Source organism: Ips typographus, linkage group LG14, assembly GCF_016097725.1.
Source record: "Ips typographus isolate SLU linkage group LG14, UJ_Ityp_2.0, whole genome shotgun sequence".
NCBI lineage: Eukaryota > Metazoa > Arthropoda > Insecta > Coleoptera > Curculionidae > Ips > Ips typographus.
Genome location: NC_138435.1, coordinates 4,990,811 through 5,016,712, shown reverse-complemented (window position 1 = coordinate 5,016,712; position 25,902 = coordinate 4,990,811). Strand labels below are relative to the sequence as shown.

The window sequence follows — 25,902 nt, the reverse complement described above, 5'->3', positions numbered from 1 at the left end:
CGTGTTGTCAAAAAAATTGCCATGCATGCAGCATGCAGCTTAAAATAATTGTACTTTATTTTAATTTATATTACAATTATCTAATAATTGACGAAGATTATACACTAAAATCAAATGTAGAAATGTAGAGTTTTTGATATGCATAAGCACAATGGATACAACGGCTGCTTGCGCAGGTAAGAGAACACTGATTACAGTGGCAAATTGATACATAACCTGTGTAACCAACATGGCTGCATTACTACAAATTTAACAAATCTTACAGAATCTTATCCCGTATATGCTGAATACTTTCCCATTTTTCATCTGGATGAGAAAGCACAACTTCTTTGAAGAAATTGTCCTATTTGAGGCCCATATTACCCACCAAGAAGTGCAACATATCAATAAAGTTGAAGAGCCAAATCATGTGCAATTTTTGCAACTACATTACAATGGTGGATAAAAAAGTAAGTTTTAAGGTGAGTTAACTGATTTTACTTAAATTAAAGGTGGGTTTATGCAGACGTTAAATTAAAGCAAGTTAGAATTATACTAAATGAAAGTAAGGTTTGTAGTTACATTCAATTTTCAGCATGAAATTAACAGCTAAGAAAAATATGGTTCTGGTGCAATTTAGAGGCCACCTTATTTTTAGTTCTTTTTTGATGAAATCCATGTCAGATTGTTTATTTAACTTACTTTTACCAAAATAAGGGTGGATGAATCACTTTCACACAGGAAAAACTCCTATGGCATTCTCCATACTAAACATAAATGACTTGTTTTTGATCGGTACCAGCACCACCCGCCTGATTGTTGAACATTTTGTTTGGTGCCTAACAACCCTAGCAATGTTGTCAAACAGAACTGTTTTTCTGTTCAAAATTAGTAAAGTCATTCTAAAAATTGATTTTTAATTTGTTAAAATGGAAGTTTCCATATTTTTTCTCTTTTTGAGATCTTAATAATTATTGCTACATATATGAATCAGCCACTCTGGTTAGCACTAGGTTACCATGCATCTTTTTCAATACATTTACAAAAAATAAACATTGCCCCTTGTACTAATCTGACCTTGAATCTGACACTAAGGTTAACATTGTCAACTGTAATTATAGATAGTAAAGTGTCACTTTGCATGTAAAAATTAAAAATACTTATTTAATTTACAAATTTTCAAGTTATTTAACTATTAAACCCTTCATGTACTTTTTGTAACCTGACCACTTTCAAAGGCATTTTTTTACTATTCCTTTCCCAACAAACAGCTCCAACCACCCGTTTTTGGGTAGAACTAAGTTAAATAAACAATATGACATCAATTTCATCAAAAAAAAAAAAAAAAAACAAAAATATGGTTGCACCTATATCGCACCAGACCCAAAAATATACAGGGTGTTACAAATTCAAGGTGTTAGCATTGCTATCTCAGAAACTATAGTTGCTAGAGCTTTGGTTAAAGGAGGCAAAAATTTTTTATTACTTCCGGAGATATCTGATGAAAACCAAAAAAGTCAAATTTCTATTTTATTTTTTTACTACTTTATTATTGATTATTTTGGAAAATCAATGGCACCTTCTGGAGGCACTTTTTTATGCTCTTCAAGAAAACAGCTTTAGTTTTCAGCTCCGACGTTCCGTTTTTTAGATACCATCATCAACTTTGATTTTCCAAATACGGACCTGAACTTTTTATTTTATTTTTTAGGAGTTACAGACCTCCCAAAACTAATGATGTGCCACACTTGTCAAAAAATTATACCTAGTGTACTTAGGTACTTGTTTTTTTTTTTAATGCATTTGTAGTTTATATGTTGTCATAATGAGTAGACAATTTAGATTGATATGATTTAAGATTTAGGTTTTGCTCTTTTTAACACTACAAATAAAGTTTAAGCTGTTTCCTCAAAACTCAACCTCGAATTCAAACATGCGAGTATCTGAAAAATAAATAATTCACCAAAAAACCAACCAGCAATGAACCTAATTATTAAATTATATCAAACTAAATTATCTACTTATTATGACAACATATCAATTTCAATTGCTTAATTTATTTAAAAAACTTTAAGTACCAAGTACGTAATACACTAGATATACTTTTTTGACAAGTGTGACACATCATTTTTTTCAGAAGGTCGGTAGCTACTAAAAAACGAAATAAAAAGTTTAGGTCCTTATTTGAAAAATTGAAGTTGATGATGGTATCTAAAAAACGAAACGTCGGAGCTGAAAACTAAAGCTGTTTTCTTGAAGAGCATAAAAAAGTGCCTCCACAAGGTGCTATTGATTTTACAAAATAATCGCTAATAAAGTGGTAAAAAAATAAAATAGAAATTTGACTTCTCCGGAAGTAATGAAAATGTTTTGACTTTTTTTTACCAAATTATTTAGCAATAAAATGCGCAACTTTGCCTCCATTTAACCAAAGCTCTATCAACTATAGTTTCTGAGATAGCAACGCTAATGCCTCAAATTTGTAACACCCTGTATGCATGTGTCTCACCAAGTTATTTTGTTTATCGGCATTGTCAAATTGGGTTTTTTGTACTTATGTTATTAAAATAAATTGCTTCCTGTATTTGATCAGAACAATTTCTAACAAAGTTGTCCTCCTTACTGTCTAAGATCTCGGAAATAGTTTTCCAGGCATTTTGTTTAGCTAAATTCTTTTTATAATACAAATCATTTTTTGAATCATAATTTTTTGTTTAACAAGCTTTATATTAGCTTGTAATCATATCATTTGGTAGTTCATTGATAGGTACATTTGTACTTTTGTTGTACTAATTTGTTTTCATAGATAAAAGGTTATTTTTTTACCTTTTGCTTAACTGTTTGATTACAGTTTTGGTTTTGTGTTTTGTTATTTGCTCAATTCACTTATGTCAGTTTCCCCAACTTTGGCTAAGTAGATTATAAGGACATCTTAGATAAGTTTACTTTAGACTGTTGTTGCATAGTTATTTTGCATCGGATCTGTCACATTCCAACTTGAACTTAGTTAGTTGTACCGGGTGACCCAATGAGACTGTTTCTCGACCATATCTCGGGAACCGTTCGTTCTATAACTTTGGTGTAAAACAAATTATTGGGTAAATCGGCCATGAAGAATCGCTGGAAAATATTTTCAAGATCTAAAAATAACCACCAGACGGCATAACTGCCATTTAAATTTTAAAATCGCATTTTCTCTAAATTTCTCATAATAAACTAAAAAGATTTTTTCTCATTTTGAAAGAGAACCAGTTTATCTATAATTTTGGTTAAATAAAATGTTCAGTTATTTCAAAAACAAAGATGGTGTGGGGTATTCAATTGTTTTTGCAATAACCTGCTTTAACTTTTTAACGGTTTGACCGATTTTAACAAATTTGGTATCGTCGAAAAGAGCATTCTTTGGGCAATAAGAATCAACCAAAATATAGTTATTTTAGTTGAACCTTTCTCCGCCAGGGGGCTAGTTTTGACACCATGACCCAAATACTAAAAAAAAATCAGAAAAGTCAAATGAAATGATATGACTTTTTCTTTATGAAAAAGTAGCCAAATAACATCCAAATAGGCCAGGGAAAACCGTTTTTCAAAATCTCGATCCTAACCTCAAATATTGGAAAAATTAGATTAATGGATCTTTGAAGGCCAAGGATCGCGCGGTAAATGTTCTAAAACTATTAAATATTTAGCTACAAAATGAATAAGATGTTAAAGAGGCAATTGTGAGTTTAAATAGAATTCATTTAGGCATTGTTTAAAAAAATATACAGGGTGTCTAAAAAGTCTGGAATATTGCAAATATCTCGAAAACTGCTGATTTTATTTTTCTCAAAATTTGCGTCTTGTTATAGTAAATAACAGCGCATGACGTGAGGGTGAAATGAGGTTCGCAAGTATACAGGGTCAGTCACAAAGTATACCAACTTTCTTAATTCAAACCTAACACACTGTATATTACTTCAGATTTTAAGAGTACTTATAAAGGCCAATTCAACGATATACAATTTTTTTTTTTTTTTTTTTTTTTGTACCTACCTATAACAATGATAGGTGTAACAATGACAGCTAACGTCAATATAATGTTAAATTAATTGGCAAATTTTCCTATTACTTAAAATGGTGTGAAATTTTTTTTTTTTTTTGGATGGGCTAGTTTTAATTAATTTACTTAACGTTTAAGTGTTTTCATAATTTCCTCAAATAAAATTGACTAATACTAAGAATAAAGTAGCAATACTGTAGATCGTTGAATTGGCCTTTATGAGTACTCTTAAAATCTGAAGTAATATACAGTGTGTTAGGTTTGAATTAAGAAAGTTGGTATACTTTGTGACTGACCCTGTATACTTGCGAACCTCATTTCACCCTCACGCGATGCGCTGTTATTTACTTTAACAAGACGCAAATTTTGAGAAAAATAAAATCAGCAGTTTTCGAGATATTTGCAATATTCCAGACTTTTTAGATACCCTGTATATCATCAGAACATTCATGTTGCTCCAAAGGGACTAAACGCATCCTGAAATTATTAAGTCACTTTAATATTACTCTTGAAATTCTTACTTACCTTTAGTTTAGAAGAGAAGCCTAAAAACCCAAATAAATATACTATAACCAAATTATACATATTTTGGAACCATTAAAAAAGATTTTTTGTCAAATTTGATGCCCCAAATTTAACATTTTGCGTAAAATTTTAAACTGTTTTTTTTGCGATTTTTTATCTCTGAGGAAGGATTAAGGATATAGTCTTTGCAACAAGGCCAACTTCCCGCGAGGATATGATTGCAAGAATTAGAAATGCCATCTTGAACATCCCAAGAGCTGAAATTGAGGCGTCTGCAGATGTGCATTCAAAATAACGGAGGCCATTTTGAACACCTGGGTCGCCATTAGATCTCTTTCTTTTTCCTCTCATGGGTTTTATTAAAAAACGAAAAAAAAAAAACAGTATACAATTTTACGCAAAATGATTTGGGGCCTCAAATTTTACAAAAAAACTTTGTTAATGATTCCAAAGTATGTGAAATTTGGATATAGTTATTTATTTGGGTTTTTAGGCTTCTTTTTTAAACTAAAAGTAAATAAGAATTCCAAGAGTAATATTAAAGTGACTTAATAAGTTCAGGATCCGTTTAGTCCCTTTGGAGCAACATGAATGTTCTGATGATATATATTTTTTTAAATAATGCCTAAATAAATTCTATTTAGACTCACAACTGCCTCTTTAACATCTTATTCATTTTGTAGCTAAATATTTAATAGTTTTAGAACATTTACCACGCGATCCTTGGCTTTCAAAGACCCATTAATCTTTCCAATGTTTGATGTTAGGATCGAGATTTTGAAAAACGGTTTTCCCTGGCCTATTTGGATGTTATTTGGCTACATCTATATTAGGACATATCATTTCATTTGATTGTTCTGATTTTTTTAGTATATGGGTCATGGTGTCAAAACTAGCCCCCTGGCGGAGAAAGGTTCAACTAAAATAACTATATTTTGTTTGATTCTTATTGCCCAAAGGATGCTCTTTTCAACGATACGAAAATTGTTAAAATCGGTCAAACCGTTAAAAAGTTAAAGCAGGTTATTGCAAAATCAATTGAACACCCCACACCATCTTTGTTGTTGAAATAACTGAAAATTTTATGTATATATATACAATCTTTATTTCGTTTACAACGAGACAGGCTATCGACCAGTTTGGTCTTTCTGCCTATGTGATAAGAAATACACACTGTAATATGATTACAAAATAAAGTATAACTTAACTAGGTTAATATACAGGGTGTCCCACGACGAAAGACCTCGATTGATATTGGAAAAAGTATAAATAGGAGAGTTTTGAAAATTTGGTAGGATACTGATGTGGGCATGCCCAATCCAACTAAAATATTTTCAAGATGGTTGCACTTCCGCTTATACCGGAAGTCGATCACAACTTTCTTATTTTAAATAGAACACCCTATATATTATTACATATTTGGATTCCTCACAAAATTCTGACCAACTTTTGTATAGAATGCCCTATGCCTATCTCTAGCCGTTTTCGAAATATTTGATGTTTTTCCAAAAAAGTGACAGTTGCAACGCTCAACATATTTTTGTACTATGTTAAAACCGTATTTCATTTTGCAATGAAACTTTGGGTTATTGTAAATAAAGGATCGTTTTATTAAACTGAGGGTGCGTAACGACTCATTTGTATACAGGGTCGTCAAAAAAAAAATCATAAACTTGCCACTAAAAAAAATGAAAAATCTCAAGTTTTTTAAATGGAAACCCCCATTTTTTATGACGGAATCATTTTGAGCATTAAAAATTACTATAAGTTTCAATTTACTTGCCTATACCTAAATCCAACCCATTTCGTTTTATTTGAGAATAAACATTTTTTTATTAGGCTGCATGCTCGGCTGCATGGTTGGAATTAGCTGGTACTCTAGTTGGCCATGCTTTTGACACACGGTGATATTGGAGACCTGCAGGGCATGTTAATACAAGGACGGTAAACAGTAAAGGAGTGCTTAATCCCATAAGCGCAATCTTGCCGGTATCGGCTCGGGCCGGTGACGATTTTTACGTCACCATGGGTCTCTCGCGTTCGCGCGATTGTTTTGCGCGATGCGCGATTGCAGTCGATCATTCACGAATATGATCTCGTACATAGCATCTCGGTCGAATATTTAGCGTATTGTACACCCGAAGGCCCACTGTGACGTCAGAATTCATTCGCCGCCGGGAAACAAAATCGGCCGATCGAGCAATCCTTGACTGTTTAATATCCTTGATGTTAATAACACTAGTTTTGAGTGTTTTGACAACTGCAAATATCGCCGTCGCGGTTACGTTATTCAAACCAAGATTACTTAAATCTGTTTATTATTTACGGAGAATGTGATAAAGTTGTGAGTAGAACATGTGAGGTATTTGCCGCTCGTTATCCAGAAAAACCAAAGCCATCACCAAAAGCTGTCAAGCAAATAATTGAAAATTTTAAGAATACGGGATATGTGAAGATAAAAGCTATTAAAACAAAACCAATCCTTAATAATACAAATGTAGAAATTGCAATTTCTAACCAACTTTTGTGTACAATGCCCTATTCCTATCTCTAGCCGTTTTCGAAATATTTGATGTTTCTCCAAAAAAGTGACAGTTGCAACGCTCAACATAACATGCTTTGCAGTTCTCCAATATCACCGTGTGTCAAAAGCATGGCTAACTAGAGTACCAGCTAATTCCAACCATGCAGCCGAGCATGCAGCCTAATAAAAAAATGTTTATTCTCAAATAAAACGAAATGGGTTGGATTTAGGTATAGGCAAGTAAATTGAAACTTATAGTAATTTTTAATGCTCAAAATGATTCCGTCATAAAAAATGTGGGTTTCTATTTAAAAAACTTGAGATTTTTCATTTTTTTTAGTGGCAACTTTATGATTTTTTTTTGACGACCCTGTATACAAATGAGTCATTACGCACCCTCAGTTTAATAAAACGATCCTTTATTTACAATAACCCAAAGTTTCATTGCAAAATGAAATACGGTTTTAACATAGTACAAAAATATGTTGAGCGTTGCAACTGTCACTTTTTTGGAAAAACATCAAATATTTCGAAAACGGCTAGAGATAGGCATAGGGCATTCTATACAAAAGTTGGTCAGAATTTTGTGAGGAATCCAAATATGTAATAATATATAGGGTGTTCTATTTAAAATAAGAAAGTTGTGATCGACTTCCGGTATAAGCGGAAGTGCAACCATCTTGAAAATATTTTAGTTGGATTGGGCATGCCCACATCAGTATCCTACCAAATTTTCAAAACTCTCCTATTTATACTTTTTCCAATATCAATCGAGGTCTTTCGTAGTGGGACACCCTGTATATTATTATTTACAAAATAACATATTTAAAAAAAAAGTTAGTCTAAAGTAGTTTTGAGGATTATGTTATGTGTAAGTGTTCTAGTAGGGTAGTTGTAGGAAATAGGAATTCTTCATGGCCCAATAATTTTTTTTACACTAAAGTCCTACGACGAACGGCTCCCGAGATATGGCCGAGAAACAGTCTTATTGGGTCAACCGGTAGATACTTAAATTTGTCTTGGAAGTGTGGGGGAAACAGGCATTAGGCCCACAGAGCCCTTTGTCGGAAAAATCTGACAAAGGAAGAAAACATTAATCAAGATAAGATGTAATTGACATTTGTCATTTGTCCAAATCCTATTCAGGCTGTGCTATAAGCAAATAATAATAATAAGTAATATTAAGTTAAGAAAGTTAAAAGTTGACCAACTTCTTAATTTAACTTAACTAAACTTAATAGAAAATTCAGTTGCATAAATGTCCAGATGCCATTACACATGTTGATGTTTCTTAGTACTAAATTAGTTTAGCTTAATTCTATTTTAACATCCTGCATAAATCCACCTTAACATTAAAATGAAATGTATTGCTGTTTTCATTATTGTTTTACATTTAACACAATAAACATCATTATACACTTTAGTAAACCGAATTGCTCAACATTGAATTAATATGTATTATACAGGGTGTTTTTTAATGATTGCAAAAAATTATTTAAAAATCTATTCTACATCGAAAAATAATGCCAGTTTATTTATACAGGGTGTTACAAATTCGATGCATTAGCATTGTTATCTCAGAAACTATAGTTGATAGAGCTTTAGTTAAATTGAGGCAAAGTTGCGCATTTTATTGCTAAATAATTTGGTGAAAAAATGTAAAAAATTTTCATACTTTGGGAGATATCCGACAAAAACCGAAAAAGTTTTGGGAAATCAATGGCACCTTCTGGAGGCACTTTTTATGCTCCTCAAGAAAATAGTTTTAGTTTTCAGCTCCGACGTTTCGTTTTTTAGATACCATCATCAACTTATTTTAATTAAATTAATTTATTTTAATTTAATTTTTCAAATACGGACCTAAACTTTTTATTTTGTTTTTAGTAGCTAGAGACCTTCCGAAATCAATGATATATCACGTCAAAAAAATATATCTAATGTATTACGTACTTGGTACTTTAAGTATTTTAAATAAATATAATAAAAAAAAGAGAGTTTCTTATAGTACTTTTCAATTCATTAATTTAAAAAAATATGTTTTTGGTTAATTATTTATTTTTCAGATACTCACATGTTTGATTTGGAGGTTGAGTTTTGATGAAACAGCTTAAACTTTATTTTTAGTGTTAGAGCAAAACCTAATTCTTAAATCATGTCAAACTAAATTATCTACTCATTATGACAACATATGAATTCCAAAGGCATATTTAAAAAAAAATAGGTACTTAAGTACAGCAGATATAATTTTTTGACAAGTGTGGCACATCATTAGTTTCAAGAGGTCTGTAGCTACTAAAAAACGAAATAAAAAGTTCAGGTCCGTATTGAAAAATTTAAGTTGATGATGGTATCTAAAAATCGAAACGTCGGAGCTGAAAACTAACTATTTTCTTAACGAGCCTAAAAAGTGCCTCCAGAAGGTGCCATTGATTTTCCAAAATAATCAATTATAAAGTAGTAAAAAAATAAAATAGAAATTTGACTTTCGCTCTTTGTCGGATATCTCCGGAAGTAATAAAAAAAAATTTTAACCAAATTATTTAGCATTCAAATGCGCAACTTTGCCTTCATTTAACTAAAGCTCTATCAACTATAGTTTCTGAGATAGCAATGTTTTTGCATCAAATTTGTAACTGTATAAACCATATTTCAAAAATGCTTTGTTATGAAATTAATGAAATACTTGAGTGTTAGTTCTGTGTTATTGTTTGGGGTTTAAGGCCTCCTTTCTCCTTCCACAAACTTTTTAATGGTGCCACAATGATTTTTTTATGAAATATTCCTGTTAATTTAGAAACTTTTTTGCTTCTTTAGTTTTTTCTGTACCTGTCACAGTTTTCGAGAAAATAACAAATTCACAATTTTACAAATTTGTCAGAAAAAACATACCAATTTCTCTATCAATGTGCATTATGAAATTGAGATGTTTTTTCTGAAAATAAAAATTAAATCTGCTAAATAACTGTCACGCACCAGAAGACTTCTTTTTAAAAAGCTTTAATAATACCAAAAGATACAGTTAAAGAATATGTCTTAACTAGATTAATAAATTTTACCGACTAACTAGAAAAAATATGGAAATGACCAATGTCCGCACTGACTGTGGAGGGGATCAGCTGACAGTGCTGACTCGGTGAATCTTCATTAGGGTTAGCGTACTGAGCGGTGAGATAATTCCTCCCCCCTGAGATCCAACGACGAGGGTTAGTGAGGTAGTTGGACATCAGCTAGCTCTATTTTAAAACGATCCTTAGCTTCTTTGTCCGCTGGTTTACTTCTGCTTTTTGGCAAACAACGGGATCGTTCCATCTTCTTATAAATGAGATAGGCTACCACTATGATCATAAGGCAGGAACAGGCGATGGTCCATACACTGGGTACATATGATATTGTTTCTGTAGATAGAAACGGCTGATTATTCAACATTTGAGTTTTTATTGATTTTAGGTCATCAAGATTCATGTCTTCGGTGAGCTGAATTTCCATGAAGTTTTTGGGCACTTTGTGTTGATTAGATGGTTTGTTGACCAGGTCAGGAAACAACATGGGGTTGAGTTTGGTTAACAAAAAACTTGATGTTGGTTACCGTGCCTTTGGATGAACTAAATCGGCAGCTTACAGGTACTTCGAACAAGTAAGTTCCCATGATAAGTCGTTGAACTTCATTTTGTGAATTGCACTTCAATTTGAACGTTTTCTTCATTAGGTACCGTTATAATCCATTGGTTAGAGTTTTCTAATCGTGTGATCATTGTGCCAGATAGATTGATTGGCATTTTTTGGCAATTTGAAGTATCTTTCATTCCCAACAGTTGGATTTCACAGGGATTGTTTGCCTTTAAAGGTTCGATGTCCAGATTTGCGCAAAAGAAATGCTCAGGATATATTTCTTTGCAGGGGTTGTTTGAATATGCAAAGTACAATTGGTTTTTTATTAAGTACTTATTACGCGGTACTATAACTTGAAACTGACTCTCAGTTAGTATAGGAACTGGGTATAAGTGATAATATTTAAAACTTTCAGAAAATGAGATTGGTATTCGAAGTACATATACAACTTTGTTTCCGTAGATAAAGCTTTTAATACTGATGTATTTAATAAATAAATGCATAGTATTTTTATTTAATTTCAAAGGAAATTCATCCTTTTCTAAGAACTGCTTTATTTTGAGCAATTCGACATATAAATCAGCTGTGTTAATTATAGACGGATGCATTTGTTGTAGCATAGAAAATGAGATAGAGTTTTCTATGCCTTGCAAAATTGATGTGAATATTTCAAACATGTTTATCAGTTGGTTAGCAACGTCGGTTATCATATTCGCGTTCTCACGTTGAGTTTGCGTTTCCACAAATAATGAAATCTGACGAAGTCGTGTTTCAAGTAATTTCTCGTTATGCCTTATCTGCTGAACCGTTTCGTTGAATTTATCTATTAAGGCCACGGTTAGAGAATTTTGCGTACGTATTGTTTTTGATAATTTAATTTGATTTGTTTGAACTTGGTTAATCAATTTATCATATCGTTCGCCATCAGTATAATCTAAATTACCTGTGATTGATTTGAAAATCGATCCCACTGTATTGATTAGTCCTCGTTTGGTTCTTAGAGGTTGAGGCAAAATTTCAGAAAGTTTTGTGTCGACTCTATTTTCGGCAAATTTAAGAATTTTTAGATAATTAGAAATCTCAAATTGATAATCTTCATTTGTTTCTACAAGTTGTTGAAGTATTAGTGATTCATTTTTAAGTTTATTAATTTCTTCAATGATTGGATTCAAGTCGTAAAAATGTATGAGTTCGTGGGAATATTTTTCTACTCTTGCTGATCCTAGTTTTAGTGGAATTATTCCAGGATTGTTATCAAGTTTCTTGATGGCAATTTTTTCTTCAAATCCGAGAATTCCAGTTAATCTGAAATTGAATACCAAGAATTAGTCGAATGAGTATGTTTTTTGCAGAGGTCGTCTTAAATTATCCATGTGAACCTTTGGTTGTCGTTCGGTAGAAACTACCTTTCTTACAGGGTTGGTTCCAGTTAATTTAACAGGTTTAGAATATTTATTAGCACTTTTTTGTCTTATGTGTTTCTTAATGTATACCTTTTGATCAGGTTGAAAAATATTAGTCTCGTCTCGTTTTTCATTCCTTTTCTCAATGAGTTTTTGTTTATTATTCATGAGATCTGAATTCAATTTTGAATACAATAATTTTGTTTTCTCTTTATGGTCATTAATGTAATCGTTTACTAGAATTTTATCTATTTCAAGATTAAATGGGTCGTCATTACAAATATGACCATTTACAACGTCGATAGGTTTTAATTGCGTTGAAGAATGTATTGAATGATTATATGATAAAATAGCGTAAAGCATTTTCATTCTAACTGATATTTTAGCAAAACCTTGAGTGTTAAGTAAACGGATATGTTCGATAATAGTACTATGAAATCTTTCTATTTGTCCATTTGACTGAGGGTGGTATGGTGAAATAAAATGGATTTTGATTTTGTGTAACTCGAGAAGTTCGGTCACAACTGAATTTTTAAACTCGGTTCCATTATCTATGATGATTTGTTTTGGAATGCCATGATGAGAGAAAAATTGAATCAAGTTGTCCGTTATTTCTGTGGTTGAAAGCGAATTTAGGAAATAGGCTTGCGCATATTTGGAAAAACTATCAATGATTGTCAAAAATTTAGATTGTTCCAAAGTAAAAGTGTCAAGATGTACAATTTCGAAGGGTTTACCTGGCTGTTGGTGTTAAATTCATTTTATTTTGATTGGATTACGCTCATATTTGCTTTGTTGGCAAATATCGCAATCATTAATGAAACTTTGTATAGCGTCTTTGGTATTGGGCCAATAATATTTTGTTTTAACACGTTGGTATGTTTCATTAATACCTCGGTGGTTCGTTTTTCCTTCGTGGTAATTTTTAATTATTTCCTTAATACTCGTTTTATCGGTTACATCAATTAGTTTTTTAAGACATCTTAAAAGTTTAATGGACGGCCATTTAAAATATTTTTGAATTGTGGCTGAAAATTTCTCGTATATATCAGGGTTTCAAAATAAATGTAATATTGAACACCTGGTAATACATATTCCTTGACAAAATTTACAACATCAATTTCAAAGTTGTTTTCCGATAATTGAACATGTATTCTCTTTTTCTTTTCAAACAAAATTGTAATTTTGGGATTTGCTGGAGAATGTGATACTAAACTGAAAATAATTTGATTTTGACCAAAGTTAACTGCAGTGTTACTCACGGGTATACCTACTACAGGATTTTCAAGGTTTGAATGCACCGTGACGTCATCGTCATCAGCTGGTTGTTCATTTTCTTGCATAACTGAAGGTACTGTGGGTTCATTAACTCGGGATTCTATACTGTCGTTGTCCGTATGTACGATAAGTGATACGTTGTCAGTCTCGTCTGGAAAATGTGTTTTTAAAGCGTCTTGAATGATTTGATCTATTTCAGAATTATTTTGTTGCGGTTGGTCTTTATCCAAATTATTAGTATCAGTGTTATCTAATAAATGATGAGTTTCATTGGCGTGGATTTCTATTCTTGAAAGAGCATCGGCATTACTATTAAGTTTACCTTTTTTGTACATAATATTATAGTCATACTCTTCCAATTTGATTCTCCAACGAAGAAGTTTAGAATTTGGATCTTTAGAGAAAAAAGCCACTGAAGCGGTTTATGGTCAGTGATGATATTAATTTACGTCCGAAAAATGTAAGGTCTAAAATATTTCGTAGCCCATACAATGGCTAACAATTCCTTTTCTATAACAGAATAATTTGTTCCGAATCATTGAGCGTGCGCGACGCATAAGCTACAGGGAGATCTTGTCCTACCTTGCCTTGTGATAGAACAGCGCCAATTGCAACGTTACTTGCGTCGGTGGTCAAGTTAAATGTTTTAGTAAAATCAGGGTATTTTAGTATAGGTTCATTGGTCAGCAAGGATTTACATTTTTCAAAACATTCTATAAATTCGGTGTTATGCTCGATTTTTGCACCCTTTTTTAAACACTTTGTCAAAGGCTTTGTTAATTTAGCAAAATTATTTATAAAACGTCTGTAATATCCTAAAAGTCCGAGAAATGCTTTTATTTGTTTTGTAGTTTTTGGTATGGGATATTTTTTGATAGCTTCTACTTTGTTTGGGTTAGGTTTCACTCCTTCTGGGGTAACGATGTGTCCTAGATAGGCGACTTCCTTTTTCAGAAACTCTGATTTGTCTAGTTGGATTTTAAAATTGGATTCGCGTAAACGATCGAAAACTGATTTTAATTTTTCGATGTGTTCTTGTAAGGATGTAGAATAAATAATTATATCATCTAGATATACGGCACATTTTTCATTCTGGAGACCACGAAGTATGTTGTCCATTACTCGCTGGAAGGTAGCGGGGGCATTCTTCAAACCAAATGGCATGCGCGTATATTCATAATGACCTTGATCAGTGCTGAAGGGCTGTTTTTCAATATCGTCTTGATCCATCTCGATTTGGTGAAAACCACTCGCCAAATCAAGTGTCGAAAATATTGACATTTTCCGAGCTTATCGAGAAGATCATTGATGTTAGGTAGGGATACTTATCATCAATGGTTTTCTGATTTAAACCGCGGTAATCAACAACAACTCTCCATTTTTGTGTTCCCGAAGCGTTTAACTTTTTCGGTACTACCCAAATAGGTGAGGACCACGGAGAATTACTCGGTCTGATGATATTTTGATCAAGCATTTGTTTTATCTGTCTCTCAACTTCGGTTCTATGTATGAAGGGATATCGATAGGACTTTGTGTATATTGGTATCTCATCAGCAGTACGAATTTTATGTTTGATTTTACTCGTAAAAGTTAATGGAGTATTTTCGCGATAGAAAATGTCTGAATATTCACAAATTAATTTAAAAATTTTTTACTTTTCTTCAGATTTAAATGATCCAGACTGAGACTTTCTGGAATTTCACAATTGTTATCAAAATTTTGGTAAGGTATAATTATTTCGCCGTTTTTATTGAAGTTCGAATTGTAATAACCTGTTCAGTTCGAGGCGACACAGGTTATTAAATTTTGGAATTTTTTAGTTTATGATATGATATTTTTATTTTAGTATAAGGAGTTGTTAAGAAACTGCTTTCAAAATCGACATTAGCTTTTAACTGTTTGAGGATGTCTAAAAACAATAAGTCCATTAAATAATTCATGAAATTAAATAGATAAAATTTCAATTTAAAATTTCTGGTAGATTGAAAATTTTAGATGCAGGTATTATTGCACTGTAATCATTCTGAGATTGATTGAAAAACTGTTGATACAATAAATGGATCGTTTACTATAGAATTTGGAAAAAACCTAAATGCAATTTCAGGGTCAATGAATGACTTTGTTGAGCCGGAATAAATGAGCACTCTAATATTATACTCAGGAAAAACAATGTAAGCTAATTCACTTGCATTTGAGCTGTTGAAATTAAATGAAAATTTTTGAGGCGTTTGTGGTGATATTAAGTTTGTTCGTTCTCGAGAGGCGTTATTGAAAAATTTGAATTTGCAATTTCATTGTCAATGTCACAGGTATTTTGGTTCAACTCAGTGTCATTTGAGGTTTCATCTACTGAATATTGACCTGTGTCTTCATCATAAAAATATGCATATTGATTAGAAACTGCTCCGGTAAACTGTTCTTCCATGTTATTTACTTGTTGAATTTCTGTGTTATATAACTCCTCAGAATAAAATTCTGGTTTGCAGTGGGTTATAAGAAGTGGAAGGTTGAGGAAAACGTGGAAAACGATGGGTTGAATAACTATTCTAGTGCATAAACTCATTGGAGTTGGTTTGTCAAGTTGTCTATTTGGATTAGGTTTAAACACATTTGTATTACGAATTGAATTGGAAATTGTGAGGGTCTTGGTGAGCCAAATACTTGAGAATTAGTAAAATATCTTTGAGGCCTCATTGGAGGTCTGGGTTGAATTGGAATTGGACCAGTGGAAAATGAATTTTGTATTCTGTTAAAATTATTTCCATTATTAAAAGGAAAGTTCATTGGGAAACTACTGTGTCTTTGAATTGGTTGATTTTGCTTTATGTGTGGGCGTGCTGGTGTCATATTTTGAGCATTTGGTCCAAAGGAATTCTTAATAGGTGGTTTGAAGGATGGATTTTGAAAATAATGAGCGTTATCTTCGGCCAACACGTACTGTAAAGCTTCGCTAAGAGAAACAGGTTTCATACATCTTAATGTTGTCCCTAGCGGTTCTCTTAAATCCAGAAAGGGAATGTCTTAAGAGCCAGATTTTTGATATAGATCTCGTTTTAATTGTTTAGCTAAACCAGTAGTTTCATGAAATCAATGTAGGCACACAGTAAGTTCAAAATATTTAAAATTCTATCGTAAAAATTGTTGAGGAGGTTCATGAGGATTTTGCCTCATCATAACAAGATCGCGATTCAGACAGCTTGTCGTCTCTTTGGTCTGCAAAATTTCGAGTCAATGTACTTTTTACATCATACCAAGTAGCTACGTTTTGTATATTAATAACTACTTAGCATTTCCTTGTAGTTTCGAAATTAACGATTTAGCAGATAGACATTTTAAAAGCTTCCGGGATTTGTATTATCATAGATTCATTATAATGGCTTCACAAACTGCTAAGTATCTATTCAGATCGTTCGGGTTTCCATCGAAAACAGGAACACATTTGAGATATTCAGAGTTAAATGCTTGCGACATATTGCTTCTAAATTTTATCTTGGTTACTGTTTTGTGAAAATGTATTTGTAACGTTTGATAAAACGGATGGTTTTAAAGAAATATTATATTTATGATTAACTGTTTCAAAAATTTGAGAGTCGGGTTTCAAAGTGAACCTTCGGTTTCAGAATCGGAAGACATCAAACAATTGGTACTTACATAAAACAAACAATCAATATCTTCATTGCGTTGGTATTGTACTATAAGTCTAACGGTCTAAATTTGGCAATGGAGTCCTCTCTAAACGTTATCCTTGCGGAGCTGGACGATTTGGTTCCAAGTCCCAGTCTTCTTGAATGGCTGCTGCGTCTTCGATAGATCCAACACACCACGGCACGGAAAGTCTCAAAAATTCAATATTCGGTAAATCGTTAACACGAAAGTCTATCGTTCGATACGATCGACCCCAAATATCCTACCGACTTGCGCCAAATAACTGTCACGCACCAGAAGACTTCTTTTAAAAAGCTTTAATAATACCAAAAGATACAGTTAAAGAATATGTCTTAACTAGATTAATAAATTGACCGAACTAACTAGAAAAAATATGGAAATGACCAATGTCCGCACTGACTGTGGAGGGGATCTGCTGACAGTGCTGACTCGGTGAATCTTCATTAGGGTTAGCGTACTGAGGCGGTGAGATAATTTGCTTGAAAACAGTTACCGATACTGAAGAATAAATGATTTCTTCCAACACCCTGTATTTCTGTACAACCAACCATTTTTGAAATATGATCTATACGGGTAATTCAAATTCGACCCTCACCATGTGGATCTCAGAAACCCTATGAGATACGAGGAAAGTTTAAATTTGGGTAAATTGCGCAATTTAAACGCTCACCAAATACCGTTTTAAAAATTTTCGATTTTCCGAGTGCTTTCCGAAGATATCCGAAAAAATTCTGTAATTTGATTTTTTGTGTTTTATTTATTTCTAACCTTATTTGAAGAGATATCCCAAATCTACAAGCATCTTTGCTTTGTCATGTTTTCCCCCAGTTATTCGATGATAGATTCCAATTTGCCACACGAACATTTCGTTTCGGCAGTCCATCATCATTTCTTTTTTTTTATGGGCGCCATATTGAATTTTTAGCCCACCAAATAGTTTTATTCTGATTTTAGTGATGTATAAATGACTTATGATTTGCTTCATAAATGACAAAATAAATTCAATAAAAACTAATTCTACTTTAGTTGGCTTTGAGTTAATGAGACGTTTTAATGAAATGTCATTATTTGACAGTACTTGTCAAACACGATAATTCGGACGATTATTAGAGCAAGTCAAGTTAAAAATGTATCTAGAAAAGAAAAATGTTATTATTATACAAGGATTGCTGCAGAATTTAGGTTAATCAGAAGAGATTTGGTAGCATCTCTAACTTAAACCGGTCATTTATGTTTCCAAGAGAAAGATCATCATTTAGGAACTTCATTTTTTGGCAAATTGATTTTTTTTGTAATGTTAATTGCAAGTTTAAATAATTTAATATGGAATTTTGAAAAAACATCAAATCAAGCTATGTTTTGGTTAAGTTTTAACTAAATAAAGTTATGTGGTGCTGTTGGCTTACTGATTACAGTTGGTTTGCTCTCATATTATTAACTTAGTACCAAATTTGTGTTGAAGCTTAAAATAATATTGCCTCATTTTCTTCATTGTGTCTAAGTATGTTCAGGCCAATTGCGTGTGACAAGTACTACCAAGTAATCTTCATAAAACCTCTCATAACCTCAAAGCCAACAAAGGTAAAATTAGTTTTTTATTCAATTGTTTTGTTATTTAGGAAGCAAATCATAACTGATTATACATCACTAAAGCCTGGTTTATAAAACCAAATTTAAATTTAGCATTAAATTTAGTATTAACTTTAAGAATAAGACTAGTGTTTAAATCAAGACGTTCATAAATGAATTTAACTTTAACCTTAAATTTAGCTGTATCTCCTGACCTTGGATTTACTTAAAATTCTAAATTTTCTTAAAGTTAAGGGCTAAAGTTAAATTATCTTGCTACTGCGCAAGCGTCCCCAATGAACACAATCAGCTGATTTGTGTTTTGAATTTGAATATTTGGTTACGGTTTTTCCTGGCAGCTAAAGGTCACTGTTAAACGGTTAAACTGAAGCCTAGTATATTTAGTTTTTTCCAATTTCTATTTTTGTGTTTGTGTATTCCAAAATCACAACACTGGGTATGTGGGAATCCCGAATGTCACTTAATATTTTGAGAGTTTTTGATGTCAATGAGTGCAAATGACAACTTTGGCGTTTAGTAGTCATTGATTTAAGACTTGAAATATTTCTTTTATGAACACCATATTTTTTTAGAGTTACAGCTAAATTTAAATTTACTACTAAATTTAAATCTAAATTTAAATTTTGTTTTATAAACCAGGCTTAAAATCAGCATAAAACGTACTATTTGGTGGATTAAAAATCCAATATGGCCCCCATAAGAAAAAAGAAAGTTGATGATGGCTACCAAAAAACGTCGGCCGGCAAATATGAATCTATCATCGAATAGCTGGGAAAAAGTGGCAATGAAAAGATGCTTTTAGTTTTGGAATATTTCTTCAAATAAGGTTAGAAATAAATAAAATTAAAAATTAAAATTTTCAGTTTTTTTTTTGAATATCTTCGGAAGTACTCGGAAAATCAAAATGTTTACTACTGCATTTGGTTGAGCTTTAAATGACGCAACTTTGCCCCAATTTAAACTTTCTCCCAATGGTGAGGGTCGAATTTGAATTACCTGTATAGCAAACTGGCATTATTTCTTGATGTATAATCGATGATTAAGATTTTTTGCAATTGTTAGAAAACACCATGTATGTACTGTTGTCTAAAGACATGTTTAAAGTAATAGTAATAATGAGGTATAGTCTGATTATTATAACTTTAGTTTCATGTCATAACAGAGGTGATTGTATTGCCAACCAAATTTACATAACATGACAATAACATTGCATAGATATGGAACACCGTTTTCCTCTAATGAGTTGAAGTGTAAAGTAATGTTTGCATGATCTGAAGTTTAAACCACACTATTGTCTGGTTACTTACATCATTATTTCAGGCAACTACTAAGCAAGGGCCGTTTGACATACAAAAAAAATGCTCTATAAATCAAATTTTTTTTAAGATTATTTTTTTATTAGACCTTTGTTAACTTTTCTACATAATCGCCATTTAATTTCTAGCACCTTGACATACGGACAATAAAAGCTGTCTAAACTAGAGGATTTGCTTAATTAGTATATTAAGTGAGGCGGCCATTTCCGTAACGTTGCGAGTGACAAATTATAAAATTTTCAGTAGGTAAAAAATAATTTTTTTAATAAAATAGGTTTAATACGTTTAAAGGTATTATATTGCCACGACTAACGTGACGTGTTGAATTGAATGCAAGTTTACTGCCTGGGATCTCGTTTCAGTGTGAAATAAAACACATTACACAGTTACACACCATTAAATTTTATTAAATAAGTTCCTTAACCTAAACAACTCATAACTTACTAACTAATAAGATAAGCGGTTTACTATCTTATAAAAACGTTACTAACTTCTAATAAAATCATAATTAAATAGGTGTAAGATCAATACACAAAAATAAAGTACAATAGTAATACTTACACTTCTAATGAAGATAGAATCTTGGAGAGAGGCTTGTCACTTGTAGCGCCATTTCCGAGTTTCTGGTCGGCAAAGCAGGACTGACTGAAATTATCCCTCTAGGATATAACTTCATGCCAAACACTGGTTCCACCAATGAGAAGCTTCCAGACTTAGTCTCTTTTAGCCGACCACTCGTGACGACCTGTCGACCCTCGCTATTTCGCATATGTTACAACCCAGCATCCGGTTATACTCCTCCGGTGCATAGTTTAGCTATTGCATCATAAGTGCAGGTACATTTTAACCGCCTTCCACATTTTTTATGTTTCCGCTCAAGTAGGTAATATGAATTCCACATTTTTTAATGTTTCCGTTCAAGTGAAATAAATTTGATTTATTTCTATCGTGACAATATAATACAGACATAACGTAAAAGATCGATAAACAAAGGCTAGTTAAAAAATAGTCTAAAGGCAAAACGCTGTAAGAGTCAGAGTTTTGAACTGCTGTTTCCTATGGTCGAAATTCTTTTCAAGATAAATTTGGACACTCAGGTGATCCGAATTTCTCTTAAAAAAGTTTCTTAGCTTTACCGTCCAGACGGGGAGCACTTGTTCGATCTCATTTTTTACGAAATACTAAAGTGAGTTTAGTTTTTTGACGCTGCATCGTTTTAAAGCTAATGCTACTTCAGGTTTGAGTACATTGGTCTGATTCCATCCAGCGACCTCACTATGTCCTTAAGCCACCATCACAATACCGAATTTACCTTTCGTTGTTGAAGTTGCGTAGCTTTGAAATTTGTTTGTATTGAGTTTTACAGCGCCTTAAAAATAAGCATTTCCGGCGTTTTCACGCCAAAGTTACATTTCTCTATAATTAATTCGAGAAAAAAGATAGTATTCGGAGTAGAATAATGAAAAATAAATTGCTAGCAATTGCTCAACCCTACGTTTCATATAATTGCATAGCGGTACATACAACGTCATGACTTGCATCTCGCTTTTTATTGCGAAACGTGCTTTAACTCGTATTGATGACAGTTACCTTCAAAGATTTATGAAAATATCTGCCGCGGTTTTGAAGAAAAATAAATTCAAATTTGTTTATCCAAATTTAAGCAACCTGTATAATAGGTTTTTTAAGGTCTTTTAGTAATAATTAGTTGTTTAAAGTATGTTTTTGCACCATAATTATTTAGCAATAAAATGCGCATCGAATTAAAAGTTTTTGAAAATGTTTGTTGGTTATTACGCTTATTTGTAGGTACCATCTTTTTTGTTAAGGTGCGGTAATCGTATATTCAAAAACTAGTTTGCTACTTTTGTTTGAAATTACACATGGCTACAGCAGAATTCTCATAACATTTTTTTGTTAGGGAACAATTGAAAAATATCACTTTTGAGGTATCTCAGATATAATTTAAACTTTTTGAAGAAGTTAAAACGGATTTTTAAAAACATTTTCTGTAGAATCCAGTGGCGTAGTAAATTTCTAGCGTCGTCGGTTTTTGAACTATGGTACAAACATTTGATTTTTTTTTAATGGAAACACTTTATAATTTAAAACCGCGAATATTTTTTGTCACTATTAAAAATTCCATTGTTGAACTGACGCTTTAACGGAATCTAGGAACTGATATGATGTGGTATAGTAAATTTTTTTTTTTTTTTTTGGGACGCTATTAATACGTTCCAACTCATAGACTTGAGTACAGATGGAACCAAATTTGTGGTACGTTGTGAGTTAGGCGTAGGACTGTCAAACGCAGATTTTTATACAGATATGTTTTATTTATAAAATAATCACCTTTTAAAAATCGCAGAAGCAAGTGTTTGTTTTGCAAGCTTAGAAATTGGTTTCAAAATACATACTAAAATTAATATATTTTTTTGTTCCAGACATTGTCCCGGTGGTGAGAAGCAAAACTAGTCGTCCAGGTGAGGAGTGGAATTCCTATTTTTTATTAATAAATTGAAGATGGAGGCGGGGGTTGTGGGTAGTTTTATTTGCTTTATTGTTCTGCCATATGCAGCATTGAGCAATTACCGAGAACATATATTTTAGTTCCACATTAATGAAAACGTATTACTACTGTTACCGTAATTTATTGATTCGACATCTTCACAATATTTGGCTCAAGAATTTTCATTTAATGTCCGAATAAATGGCGAAGTATTAGGAAAAGTGTCATTCTTTTTAATGTCAATCTACGCATGGCGAACTGAGTAACTGTGCAGAAGTTGACATTGGGAGTGAACATAGACCAGCAATCAACCATTTATATCTATCAAACGTACGATTTACTTTTCAACTGATTGACATTCTGCAGCAAAATCAATCGAGGAATAAATACGATTGCCACCTTTTTTATAAAAGAAACGCCTCTTGGAAAATAGGGGAGCAAAAACACAGTAAACAAAAATTTTTCGAGAGGTTAATAGGTACTAGGTGATTTTTCAATCGCTTTTTTATGTAAGATAATTAAAAACACACAAAAAATTTATAAATCCAAATTAAAACTTTATTAAAGAACGAACTCTAAAACTTAACTAATTGCATATTATGTCAACATTTACAATAGTATTTTGTATTAAATGTTGCAGACTTTAAAAGTTCTGGTTTATCACTTAACGGTGAATACAATTCGGGACAGGAGGGCATAATGCTAGAACGTATGCAAAGTTCTGCTTTCACCATTTCAGTTATATAACTGGTTCATTAAGTTGAAAATCTTTCCCATAAGCATTGCTACAAGGAACTGATATCACTATCTGAACTATTTGTTTCAAAGTTAGATCTTCCACATTTTTGACAAAGTGCACCACTTGTCTACGGCAGAAATATCATCGTTTATGAAAGACGGAGATGCCTTTTTCGAGCAGACAAAATTGTTCAAGCTCTCCACCTGGTTTTCATTAAACCATTCCATCAATTGGAAAATAATACACATTCCTTGTTGTAGCGTGCTGTTGAATCCAAAGGTGACAGAACCAGTTTGTTGTTACACCTAATAACCTAATATACAATGTTACTTAGAAGTTTCAAATAATGAATGTCAAATAGTATTCTTTTAAAACTTGCCAGGATGAATGGGTTTTCTCGGACAAGTTAATTGACCCAAATGATCCAAAAACAATTTTTTTAAAAAAACCTTTTTTTTCTTTAGAGGCAGATTATTTAGGGCGTGTCTAGAATATCATTCTTATAAAGGGTGTTTCAAAAACATTTGCTTATTTTATGCAATAAAAAAAAACATATGCAATAAACATTTTTTTCTAAATAAATTTATTACCAAAGGAAAGCCTCAACATTAAATTTTTATTTATGGAAAAGAGTATTGGATAAATGAGCACCGTTCATGTTTTCACACTCTCGTAATCTCGAACCGAAGTTTTCGATCACTCTCTGAAGCATTGCACGAGGAACAGCGTTAATTTCATCTGGTATTTTTTGCTTCAATTCTCTTAAATCCTGTGGCGGTGGGGTTACTACCTTACTCTTGAGGTGTCCCCATAAAAAGAAATCTGCTGGTGTCAAATCGGGACTTCTTGGTGGCTAGTTAATGTCTCCTCTGCGACTGATGATCCTCCCTGGGAATAACTGATCAAGAGCAGCCAAGGAAGCATTCGTGACATGAGGAGTCGCTCCATCTTGTTGGAAAAACGTGTTTCTATTGTAGCCACCATGGTTCTGAATTGCAGGACTTAAAAAAGTCTTAATCATGTGGCAGTAGCGCTCAGATGTAACAGTGTCCTTAAAAAAATACGGGCCAATGATTCCTTGCCTTGACATAGCAGCCCAGACAATAAGGCGAGTGTAATGGCGTCTCATAAAGATTTTGCGGGTTCTGCTCGGCCCAATATCGGCAGTTCTGTTTGTTAACATGTCCGTTAATGTGAAAATTGGATTCATCAGAAAACCATATGTTGTTGCAACCGTTGAAGTCCTCTCTCATTATTCTACAGAACTCTGATCGATTAGCGGGCTCCTGCGATTTTAATTCTTGTGTGATAACAATCTTGTATGGATGGAAATGCATATCCTTGCGAATAATGCGACGAACAGTCGACTTATGCAAAATGAAAGACGCTGCACGCAATCTTAATGATTGCCGGGGATCCTCGTTAACGAATTGGCGTACACGTTCAATGTTTTCGTTCGATCTCGCTGACCTTGGGCGTCCAAGCGGTTTACTAGTCATCGTGTTTCCACTGTTCTCGAACTTTCTTATACAATATTTAATCAAATTTGCACTTGGGACATCTCTCATTCTTGCTATGTTAAAATGATTCCTGTACAAATGACGCACAAGGACATATAAATCATTGTTTTTATAAAACGCACGAACACAAAAAGCACGTTGCGGTCCCGTAAAACGCTCCATTGCAACTAAATCTTAGCAATGTTGCCAAACGTTTGCCAACTATTTCCTTTCTCCGAAACATGCGTATTGCGCCATAGGACAGATCCAAAAACGAAATTATTTCTGAGACACCCTTTACTGAATTTTTGCTGGACACGAATCACCACCTAACAATAATTTTAATGTTTCTAATGCCCCTGGCTCAATATTTGGTTCATTAAATAGTCAAATTTGTCTATTTACACAATCATGTAATGGAAATGAAGTATACTTATTAAAGTTTCCAATTTGACTAAAGTTAAAAAAATAATGAATTAAACAATCTATGAAATAAGATTTCCCTGATCCAGGAGGTCCTAAAATATGTATAGTATTAACTTTTGGAAGTTTTTTTATCAATAACAATAATACAATCAGTTAAAAAATTTAAAATACTTGTTTCATCATTATTATATTGAAAATGCAGAAGTTCATTTAAAACTTGTACTGAATCTTCAATAGATTAATAATAATCATCTGTATTACCATGAAAAGCTGCATACAATGGAATTTTGTTACTTATCCACTCATAAATATCATTTATACTTTTTTCAACCAACTCAGAATTAAATAAATCCATAGCAACTTGTATTGAAGCGTGAACATTTGCAGTACCCGCTTGCCCAGGAACAAACCGGAGGATGTGGACAAGGTCAGTGTGGAAGATCCACCGTTATATTGTCACGATCTAATTTTTAGTCGTAACGCGGGGACGTGTAGGCTGGGGTCGTAGTAAAGTTAAACTCAAAGATTGGATAACAAAAACAACAACGTTTATTCATAGAGAAACTAATAGAGAAAGATTAAATGAAAACTGAATTTATAAAAAGCATTGTCAGACATAAGTTGTTTTAATTCAAATTATAGAGTTTGTACTTACATGATAATTAATTCACAAACCATTTTGGACGAGGGTAAGTGTCAGGGTAGAGTTCCCTTACTTTCGCGACCGAACCGTTTAGTTTCGCGGATAATTTCTAACTAACCTTCTTTCCAAATTTCTCGGCTATTTATTGTAAGGT

General features: G+C 32.6%; 1 long non-coding RNA gene across 8 annotated transcripts; it reads left to right on the top strand.

Moving 5' to 3' along the window:
- On the top strand, window positions 1–25,471 carry LOC145737473 (uncharacterized). Of its 8 annotated transcripts, none has more exons than XR_014180397.1 (5): window positions 1–176; window positions 266–449; window positions 20,061–20,178; window positions 20,596–20,768; window positions 22,377–25,471. It is a non-coding gene; the product is annotated as an uncharacterized LOC145737473 (long non-coding RNA). The 8 variants fall into 8 exon arrangements; XR_014180396.1 differs by having other exon boundaries at window positions 2–176; window positions 266–461; window positions 20,061–20,174; XR_014180393.1 differs by having other exon boundaries at window positions 3–176; window positions 266–461.
- The last annotated feature ends 431 nt before the right edge of the window (window positions 25,472–25,902 follow it).